This window comes from Anthonomus grandis, chromosome 1 (assembly GCF_022605725.1).
Source record: "Anthonomus grandis grandis chromosome 1, icAntGran1.3, whole genome shotgun sequence".
In the NCBI taxonomy this organism is placed as follows: domain Eukaryota; kingdom Metazoa; phylum Arthropoda; class Insecta; order Coleoptera; family Curculionidae; genus Anthonomus; species Anthonomus grandis.
In genome coordinates, this window is record NC_065546.1 from 52149687 (window position 1) to 52161725 (window position 12039).

Sequence of the window (12039 nt, forward strand, 5' to 3'; positions counted from 1 at the left end):
AATCACATAATAGTGCTTAAAACTTTTGGGAATTAAAGAAATTAAGACTTTCGTAAAGGAACGATTAAAATGGTTTAGGGAATTGAGTACATTTTGGTTACCAGATTGGAGTAAGTAAAGAATTCAATGATGCACATATTTTCAGGGACTTCCACCTTCCTTTCTTTCCTACCCTTTTCCAGGTTATTTTAATTTGTATACATCCATATGTTCTCGTGTATTGGTTTGGTAATGAAAATGTTTATAGTTCCTCTCAATGCTTTCTCTTCTTCTTTCAAGTCCTCAATAATAAAATATAATAATAATAATAATATTTATTTATGATAAGTTCAAATCCATGTACAGCCAAATAAATAAATAAACATAAGTATAGCTTAGGGGTGTAGGTGAGACGAGAGGTAAATATGGCCGCTCCATTGGCGTACTATTTTTTTATTTTTCAGAAAATTTAAATTTCATGAAGTCTCATAAACAGGAGAACAAAAAAAATATGCCTACGCCTCTGTTTGTCGTAGAGGACCGCCTCGTAAAAAACCTGACGATGACGTAAAACACCTACGCCTCGAACACATCTGGGTTGTGGGGCCAATCAGTTTAAAAATTGGCTCGGCGCGAAACGACCGTGTGTTTGTACGAATACCTAATAGTTGGTCGAATTATGTAAAGCATGTTTCTACTTATAACGCATTCCTATGCAACGTTTGACTATCTTTTTAAAAAATCCAGTCTTGTAAATTTTCTTTTAGAGGTCTTTTAGTTATAGAGTTTCTGGAAGACAATTGTAAAATTTTGCTGCTAAGTGAGAACCAGATTTATGGCAATTTTTTTTTTAATATGGAACCATTCCACAGTTAGTGTTGTATATTGTTTGTCTATTATGTTGAGCAGATCGGAGAAATATTTTGTAACGCTCTGGTTTCAGCGACGATCTGGTTCAGATAAGTTTTATTTTTATTGTAGAGGACTTTAAGTTTTTAAGATAACAATCTCTTGCACTTTCCCAATCAACTATTCTGTATTTTATTGCAGATTGAACTATGGCATAATAAATTGGTTTAAGTTTATCTATTTGAATATTGTTTTTAACCGAGTAACTCTGGTTACAAGGTACCTAGTTTTTGTAATTACATAGTTTATCTGTTGATTCCATCTTAGATGACTATCCATCATAATGCAGGGATATTTGGCAACATCAATTTTGGAGTCTGGGACGTTTCTATTTATTTCTAACGTGGAAAAGTATGAGAATAGGATATAAATGGCAAAAATTGAGTTTTGTTTATTTATTTGAAACTTCTTACATATTTTTTTAAAATCTAATTAAATCAAGTCTTTTAAAGAGTTCCATGATTCTCCTTCATAAAAGTAGACACATATAATTACAATCTGAGGATTTCGAAGCTTAATTAGTGTAAATAAATGTCTTCAATGGATATTTCTCTCGGCATGATTAAAAACAGAAAGACTAAATCAACGAACAATAGATTAACACAAATGCATGCCTCTGAAGGCGAACTATGCGGACACCTACAACTTTCAATAAACAAACAAATTCTAAAATAAAATGAATTCCCTTTTGTGACCAAGATTTGCCTTAAAGATCTTACAATACGCTACAGATATTAACACTGACTACTTGTAAAACATAATAAAGCCGCAAATTAGTTAATAATCTGAGAACTACCAAGATTAAAAAAAAACCTCAAGCGGAACAAAAAGGTCACGAACGAGAACTATAAGAGATGGTATCGGCGAAACACACGGGTCTCGCAGAATTATAAATCAGTTCATCGCGTCGGGTTGGTCCCCATAAACAATGTTTGCATTACCGTTGACCACGTAAGAACGATCGTCATAAAGCAGGCTTAAGAAACGAAAAGTAATCAGTTTAAGTTTCTTTCCAGGCCATAAACATGACATTGATGGCGCGGTAATCTTTATCAATTACGGCACAGAACAGCATCGGCTCACTAGCGGCGATTTAATCGACTCCACATGATTTATTCAATAACTCCTCTTGAATTTGTCTGGTGTTAATTCGTAATGCAGATTTTATAATATCGCTTTTAGAATTTTATAAAATTACATTAATGATATAAGCTTAATGCTTTGAATATAAAATCCTCATCCACTTTCTCCAAGAGACTACGCAAAATGTAAACAAACAAACAAAAAATAATATGCACGTGTTTCGCCCTGTATAAGCAGAGCATCATCAGGCACATACACTGTCAAACTAACAACAATAATAAACAAAATAGTGAGAACTATTATATGTAAATTAAATAGTTAAGTCTATTGTCAAAAAATTCAATAACTTTTGAATATTTTAAAGCTAAGAAGTAAGAAACTAAGTGAATCTGAAAGAACTTTGGCGCCCAATTGTGATGCTACTCAGGCCTTGATTTTTATGCAAAGAGGCAAACTAGTCTTGAGAAAAAAGTAAAAAATAGTTTACCTGCCTGGAAAATGATAAAAATTACCTTATTTTTTAAGAAAAATAAAGAACTTCTTGAAAATTGGTGAAATATAACATCCTAAGTTTACAAGAGGTCTGGAAAAATCCCTTTAATGCCTACAAAATGGATAAAATACTTAAATTTACTCGGAAAAACTACTTTCTGGAAATATAAACAATTCTCAAAAGCGCAATATGGAAAAATTACTTGAACTTAGCTAAAAGGGTTAAAAAAAAATCCTGAAAATGCTTGGAAAGAGATAAAAATTACTTGAAGTGTAGTTTCTTGAAGAGTTTTTTAAATTTACTTATAAAAAAATTACAATACAAAAGGCAGATCATAATTTTTTTGAAAGAATTGCAACATCAATGAAACCCTAATTTTGTTTTCTAGTAACCTCTATATATTTTCTTCGAAACCTGCCTTATATTTAACTGTGCTTACTCTTAGATCCACTGATATCCATAGAATCTGATTCATATTTCCCTAGGAATCTCTATTCATTACTGCATATCTTCCTAGGAACTCCTATATATTTTTTCTCACTTTTAAATCCAGATTCTAGGAACAACTACATATTTCTTTTTTTGAAACTATTATACATAAGTTAAGTAGTTGAGCATGTTGGCAAAAAATTCAATAACTTTTGAATATTTTAAAGCTAAAAGATAAGAGGCTTTTCTTCTTTTTTTTTTTTTGCGTGGTCAAGTCAGACTTTGGCAGAAATTTGGCGCCCAACCGTGGGTCTGCTCAAATAACAAAAAACTCCTAATTTTTTTTCCTACAATAGTTTTATTTTTTATCCGTTTGTATTTGAAGTAGTCATGATATGGGAAGACAAGAAATTTTTCAAATTCAATTGTCTCTAAGATCAATTTCTAATAAAATTGCATGAAATGCTTGAAAATCATAGCCTCAAAGAAACTTATATTTTTCTAGAAACTCCTATATATTTTCCTAGAAACCCCTATATATTTTACTAAATCCTTATGTATTTTACTAAGACCATATATTTTTGCACGAACCTCTATATAATTGCATAGGTGTTCCTACGTATTAATTCGATTCTCTGAATATTCACTCTGTCTTGTTGATTACATATTGAATAGTCTCTCTATGATTAAATATAAAGCAAATTTTAGTACCTGATTCTTTTTTAAATAAACACTATTTTACTATTTTGTTTATTATTGTTGTTAGTTTTACAGTGTATGTGCCTGATGATGCCCTGCTTATACAGGGCGAAACACGTGTAGCCAATAAAAATTTGCTTATGAGACCGCGATATTGTTTTTTGTTTGTTTGTTTACTTAATGCTTTGAACACTATTTTTTTTTTTAATACTAATACCTTACAAATGGCGTCATTGAGAATTTATTTTATTGACAATAAATGTTGATTGCTGATGTATTTTTTAAGGAAATTAAATACATATATTTCTATATTCAAAAACTATTTCCGAGATATAATAATATTGAAATATTTACATTTGCCTGTCCATTAGAATAATAATACTATAATACTAATAAGAAACTTTAATGTCAAAGTGGATAGGTGCAGAGTAGGAACTTTGATTGGAGACTATGGCCTAGGTGACAGAAACAAAAGAAGAGAAAGATTACTCCAGTATTGGTATGCAGGAGTAATCTTTCACTATACTATACTAATAACTACATAGTACTACTACACGGTCGCCTCTATACTTGGAAGTCAGTTCAAGGTAAAGCTTAACTCATTGTACGCAACCAAATAATAGATTATATTATGATTATCCATAGGTTCAAGAACCTGATACCCAGTGTTACTACAATTCCAGATGCTAATAAAGGAATCAGATCACAACTTATTCAGGGCCAAAATCTCAACATAAATAATTAAAAAAAAATTCGACGTAAAACTGCTCAAAAATACGGATATTCAGAAAGAGTATATACAATACATAAATAATCAACTCGACATCATAGCTTCAGTCAATCATGTTGAAGGATTGTGCTAATGAAAAGTTTCTTCAAAATGACAAATACACAACAAAAAACGAATAAATAACCCGAGAAATATCGGAGCAAATGGAAGAACGAAAACTATGCAAAATTAGGAATGACTATAACAAGTACAGAAAAATCAGAAATGAGATTAAAGAATAAAGAAAAAATGGCTTATTGAACGATGTTAAGAAGCTAAACATCTCAGTCAAATGGTAGTGGATGCAGAGATAATATTGGAAATCTGGTAAGAAATATGCAACTAAGTTTATCAATGACAACCGACCAAACAACCTAACTATCTTAGAACATTGAAAGGCTAGAATTAGTAAGCAACAACTTTGTTTGAGTTCAACAAGTGCCCAGGGGCAAGGGGGATGTTTTGTTTATAAACCTATTCATCAATTCTCTGTTGTCAAGTTTACACGCATTTTTAAAAGAGGAAATTTTCAGCCATATATCAACACATATAATAACGTTAATTTAACCTGTTGATGTTAGATTTTGGATTAAAAATAAAAAGTAGAAACAGATATATTTTATTCTAAGCGCAAAAATAACAAGTTCAAAGCAAAAAAAAATATTAACGTTCTTATTCCTAAAACCACTTCTAAAAAATTGAAATGGCAACACCGCAGGTAAAAGCTGATGTCATCTTGCAAAATGTCATCTTGACAAACGGCTTTGTGTTTATATTCGGCATTTGTGTAGTTCTGTGTTGTTACTTTAGTTTTTGGTTGAATAAGGAAAAAATTTGAGTCACTTCAGTGTTTTTGTGAACTATTATGATAGTCAAAACTTGTGCCGTACATGGGAAAAAGGCGATTTAGGCCGATTTTCCACAAGTATCATATCAAGGGAAAACCGTCGTCATAAACGTAGAATAAGAAAAACTTATTAAGAAATCTATAATAACTATAAAATATTTAATTTCCATAAAAATGCTATTTATTAGATAAATAGCATTTTTAATCTAATGAAGTACGTTAAAAAAACTCATAAAGAGTTCATAACCGGTAATATTATTTATAACTTAAAGCATAATCTATTAATAATAAATATTTATCATGTAAATATTTTTTGACGACGCCACTGGTAAAGATTACTTGTGTCGGTGGAAATGCGATCGAGCGGCGCGGCGTTGCGATGTTGTTGCCTTTTTCTCTAATATAGGGAGGTTATCTACATTCATTTAACTTTGAATTTCGACTTCTTGATAGAGTATCTTATCATATTTTATGGAAAAAAATGCATCATATTTTATTAAAGAGGAATAGTATTATTTTGCGCCTATCAAAATAAGTGAGAAATTTTTATGATATTATAAAAGTGTTATTTTTTTTTGGCCATTTCTATAACAGCATTTGGCATCATTGCAGAAATGTTGCAAGCAAACTATAGCAACCCATAGTTCCACGGCAATGCGGCAAGGACATAAAGATAATTTCCGAACTTTTTAACAACATATATGACACGGGATATATTCCAGAGAACATACTTTGATGTACTTTTGTAACTTTGCCAAAATCAAGTAATGCAAAAACATGCGAAGACTACCGGTTTATAAGTCTAATGAATGAGCCATTTCTTGAAGCTCTTTATACCAATTTTGCATACTGGGCTCTGTAGGGCTAGCGGCGGCAGTCAGCTCGGGTTTAAAAATCGGAATAAGAGGAGCAATATTCAGTATACAAAGATAGGTACAAAATTGTCAGAACCAAGGAAAGGATGTGTTTCATCGATTATAAGAAAGCCTTCGATAATGAAAAACATGACCAATGTATAATCTGTACTTGGTAGATCAAAATAGATAGATACAATCTGGCAGATATTCAATTGCGCAACTTGTCAACAACCGAGCTGTTCGATATAAAAAAGGGTGTAAGACAAGGCTGCGTTTTATTTCATCGTTGTTGTTAAATCCCCACTCGTAAAAGTGTGTTTTGAGTCGGTTTTGGATAACCCTTTAGTATTAATCAACAACATCAGATATGCAGATGATGCTGTAATAATCGCGGATAATGCAATGGTCGTTAGTAAGACTGGTATTCCACAATTCAGAATTCAACTAAATAAGAAGAATCTTGAGCAAGTGACGCAATTTAAGTATCTGAAATGTATGTTGAACCAAAATTGGGACCCAGAAGGAGGATTAGATGTAGAATAGAACAATTAAGAGCAACCTTCCCTAAAATCAAAAAATCCTCCAAACAAATAAAAATATAAACTTGAACCTAAAATACAGCACTCTAAAATGCTATGTTTGGTCAGTTCTTTTGTATGATGTAGGGGCATGGACATTAAAAGCAAATTTATCAAATCAACCATATGAAATACATGGTCATATTTACGTATTCCATATAAAACCCTGCAACATGCCTTTGGACTTTTTATAACCTCACCAGAAAAACTAGGGCACAAAAGTATTAAACAAATAGCATCACACGACTGATAAGAATGTCGTACTTTGAGTCTAGGGACGAACTCCAAGGAAGAAAAAAGGAAGTAATACTGCTGACTAGCTCTATCCAAACCTTTATAACATATCTTTACTACAGTCCAAATCGATTCTACTGATATTATTCTACATATAAAATATTTATTATTTTTTAAATTCTGAAAAGACAGATATATTTACCCAAAAGTATCCGTTATTAATCAGCTAATCAGCAGATCAAACATTTTGTATGAAATGCTTGAAGACCACAGAAAAATAACAAACTAATTTTTACAGTGTGTTTATTGGAGGTCATTATACATAAAATAGCTAGTTTTTATGACATTGCAGTAGTATGACACTTGTTGTGATCACGAAACATCATAGCGCACCAAGTGGTCGAAAGCCTTGAAGAAGTCTCTATGAATTGCAATGACTTGCACGTGGCTTAAAAAAACTTAACAAAAAGTCCTGATATAGCAAAAGATTTGTTAATCTAAACCTTCCCTTCAGAAAACTTAACTTACTGGGGAAAAAAGATGTTATTAAAAAAAATCTTTCAATTTAGCCTGCAGACTCCATAAGCTTACTATTGGGCGCAAACCAATGCTGCTTTATGTTGACATATTAAAGGCATGATTGTAATATGCTATTTAAGCCTCTTGACAATAAAAAAATTAGAACAGATTTTCAATTCCGAACAATATCACCACACATTCAATAATCGTGGATTGGTATGATTAGAATTACGAATGTTGTGGTGAGATTTAATAGTTGTTATGAGAAATTATATTTCATTGCTTATATCATCGTTTATGTCTATTTCGTTGAAACCTAAATAAATTGTGCTAGTTTAGTATAAGCATTTATCTTTGCGATTTAATCTGTTTTTTTAAAGGTATATAAAAATGTATCGTTAAGTATGTCGTGTAAAAATAGAACCTTTGAAACTTCTAAGTTAATAACGGCTGTGTATAATGTCGATAAAAAAGTATTATCGTACAGAGCTCGCTGCTAGCGCTGATTTTCAAAATCTGTCGGGAAATCCCACGATTGCGTTCGAAATAGTACCAAAGATTTTTTTTAAAGTGATGCCAAAAGTTCAATGTCTATTTCAATTTGAAAATGATTAAAGTAATAAATTTAAAACAATTCAATTTTTTCTTATCCGATCATCTACATTAGAATCCTGAAGTATTTATTAATTTGTACAAGAGATTACTTTTCTGACGATTTACTACTACTACATGATATTGATTTATGCCATTGAAAACAAATATAGCGCTGCATTATAACATAATGCGTGTAGACTTTTGGATTATGGTTTTAAGATCGGAATTATATTTTATCTTAATCCCTTGTTCATTTTCCAATCGCTTACGACACTGCATAAAAAAATACGTCAAAAGTTAAAGTAAGTAGGTTCCTGGACATAAAATAAAATATTTTTTCTTTAAATCTGTTTCTCAAGATTATTAATATTTCTATGACATCCTAAAATCGTATGGTTGCTTCGCTTTATCTTAATATTTTGAATCCTGTTTAATACAGAATTCTTTAGTCGATTATACAAACCAAGTGTATTTGATTCATGTTCATAAAAAAACTATTAATATCTGTGCTTACAGCCCGCTGTGCTTGAGGTGTTACAACCGTTGTTAAATGGCACATTACATTTCAATGGTTCGTGGTACTTTCTGAAGCGAAATAATGGATCATCGCCGCTACGTGGTATAATTTATTTGAAGGATGTTATTCGGGCGGAACATCGTGTTTATTCGACGTTTTAAGCTTTTTAATAATGATTTCTAATTAATTATGGAACATTCTTACAAATGCATATTATATACTTATTTGATATTAATAAATAAAGACAAAGTTACTTAAAATTTAAAATAGTTAAGAACACAGGTTTAGTAAATATTTCTATACCACTTCACTGAAATATGAGTAATTCGATCTAGTTTTTGAGTGTTAATCAGTTTTTAGTCCGTAATCAGTCCGAAACAAGTAATTCCTTTACTTGGTTTGAAATGGGTACCTGTAGCTTTCATACCAGAGCGCAATCTAAAAGTCGTACTTTAAAACATGAATATATCTAAAGGGGATAAAGTAAGCCATTCGAAGAAATATGAATTGAAAAAAAAACTAAATTGATAGCCAATACTAAAGTCGAAAAACTGTGCGGAAGACTTTAAACCAGGAGAACCGTTATTCCCCGTTAACCTTCTAAAAGAACCCCAATTTTCATGTTCGTTCTTTCCACTTCCATAATCTGCAAGTTATCCATTAATAATTCGAAAGTATCGGTCAGAAGAAGACGGTCTAAATAGGTGCCCAGAGCACTACTAAAATCTTCCATACTAAGATCACCTTGAGTACCAAAATAAAAAAGCTGATAGAAAATAAGGGGTGACAAATGATTAACGCTAGCCAAAACCTAAGACAACTAATAGCTTCCATGAAACAAATTATAAGCAGTATGATTATCAAACTAACCCAAATAAAGATATTATTCTAATGAATTCGATATTCAAAGTTTTCTTTTAGTATTACTCACGGCACCTCACGAAATCACATCCAATATAAAACTCGAAATCTTCATCTCGAACTTTTAAAGAGACAATATATTCAAGGAACCCACTCTTAAGCACGCTCCAATTTTACCATTCTTGACTCATAACTTACGTGTGTACCAAACAAGAGCTCATAGAATTATCCACTAACTTGCCATGTAAGTTAAATGATTAGCGTCTGAATCGGGGTAGGCCTCCTAACAACCCCGCAGGTTCATACTGCCATTCTTTTCAATACCTAAACTTTACAAGAGCCCACTCACAGAAGATCTCAGGCACAGAAGATTCGATATGGTTGACAAAAAATAATCCTAATTTTTAAGTTATAGATATTATTATTTTAAGTTAAAGTAGGTTCATTAGATAACATTCTGACCGCCTTCTTATGCAAGACATCTTTTTAAACAAACCTACTGTAAAATCTAACTTAGGCTGACCTTAAAAACCATACAAATGCCTGCTACCTATCACGAAAGTTGATGAGATTATTATATTATTTGTTAACACCTAATCTAAATCATGTAATCTGCCTAAAAAGCGTTTTCCCGTACTAATAAGGCCACCTCCATAATTAGCAATCACCACAACATGGAATAAATCCATATACAAACTCATATGCCATCAAGCTTAGAAAGTATTCAGACCTTATTCGAAAAAGTGAACGGTGAGATAGATGATTCCAAATTAGAGAAAGTAGTGTGTTTTTGCTGAAATTAGGAAAAAAAAACCCAAATGCCGTTAACCCAGCATTGATTGAAATTATGAAAAACGACCAACGCTCCCATAAAGAAAATGCGATATTTCAGCAACACGGGGCTCCTTCCCCATTATGCATTACCAGTACGGCATAAAATGTTTCCTGATAGATGGACTGGAAGAAGGGGTGCTATCGAATGACCCGCGCGAGATCACCCGACTTATCTCCTCTTGATTTCTTTTTGTGGGGACATCTGAAATCGAAAATGTATGCCATCCAACCTGAATTGTTAGAAGATTTATGGAACTGCATCATTCAAGAATGCCAACAAATAACACCCGATATTCTTCACAATGCCCGGGAACACTTTGAACAGTTACTGTACTATTTTATGGAGGTAAACGGCGGACATTTTCAACATTTAATAAGATAATGCGTAAGTACTAATCAATAAAATTAAATTAGATTTCTCTGGAACGCTATTTTAAAGAAAATTGAATGCCCTTTCAAAGGTTGTAAGGTTGTATCACAACACATCCCTTTCCATTTAAAAAATAAGGGTGAATGTCGCCCCCGCTAAGGGGTTGAAGCTATGGGGTTAAAAATTTAAACAAAAAATCGTTTTTCTAAAATCAAAAATCGACAGATGCGAGCGTTTTTGTTTTGTAAATCAAGAGCCTCTAAAAGTATTAAACAATGGTATATTGTTTTAAAATATTTGACAAGCTGTCATACTGCGAAAACTCAAGTTAGCAATTTCAAACTTGGCAGTTGTAACTAGAATAAAAAGACCTTTAAAATAAGCTATTACTTGACCCCACTCCTATTTAAGATTTTGAGAGTGGTTGCAACCTTCGTCAAGGGGTTGAAAGTGTTAAAAAAAAAATGTCTACCTAAAATAAAAAATCGACGGGTCCGAGCAATTTTTTTTAATTTTTTTAAAAAAGGACCCCAAACCTTTCTGGACTGTTTTCGATGGCCCACCCTGTATATTCCCCAAAAGAAATTACTCCTTTAACCAATTAGGCATCAAGGTTGATAGGATAACATTATATTAATTCCGCCAACCAAAGAGTAATTTTTAGTGACCGCCAATATAAGTTTTAACCAACCACTTAAAAAAGGAGAGGTTATAGGAAGAAATCTATTTTTAGACGAAAAGGGTCTTCAGTTTCTTAACCTAACTTTTAATAACAAATAAATTCCATCCTACGACTAGAAAAAAAGTTAAAGTACATATAAGTTATAAGTATCCGTCGTTACCAATTTATACTGCAGAAATGATTTATTATTATTATTTTATTAGATAAAAACCAAAAATTCACATTCTGTATAGCTCTATGAATTACTTCCAAATTTAAACACTAAATATGTCCAATTTGTCCAGACGATTCTTAAAACAGTTTACAGAAGGACCAGTTATGACATTTACGGGTACCGAATTCCAAACATCGAACACCCTATTTGGCAAAAAAATCTGTTTTTTTTTATTTTAAAGTGTGACGGCGAAGTCTAATATCCCGATTTTTTTCAAATAGTTCTTTTAGATCACAGCCCAAATAATTACTGCAGAGCGTAATTAACGAGGACTTGCACAAAATAAAATGCTAGTTTGATGAAAACAGGTTAGCTTTAAATACTTCTAAAACTAAATTTATAGTTTTTCCAAACACACTCTCTCCTAGAATATCCTTACAAATTCACAATAGTTTGGTTCAGAGAGTGGGTGAGTATAAGTTCCTGGGACTAATGATCGACTATTAAAAAGTTTATCATCAGCTATTTATGCAACAAGAACAGTAGCTACGGATATTAATAACCCAGGTATCTCAAAAGAAGTATATCATGCCCTTTTTGAATCTCACCTAAGGTATGGCGTCCTGTTTCT

The 12039-nt window shown here is 32.0% G+C and overlaps 1 protein-coding gene across 10 annotated transcripts in view; it reads right to left on the minus strand.

Moving 5' to 3' along the window:
- Positions 1–12039, minus strand: part of LOC126748022 (protein groucho) — a 157195-nt gene that overhangs the window by 118877 nt on the left and 26279 nt on the right. The gene's annotated exons all lie outside the window — the stretch shown is intronic.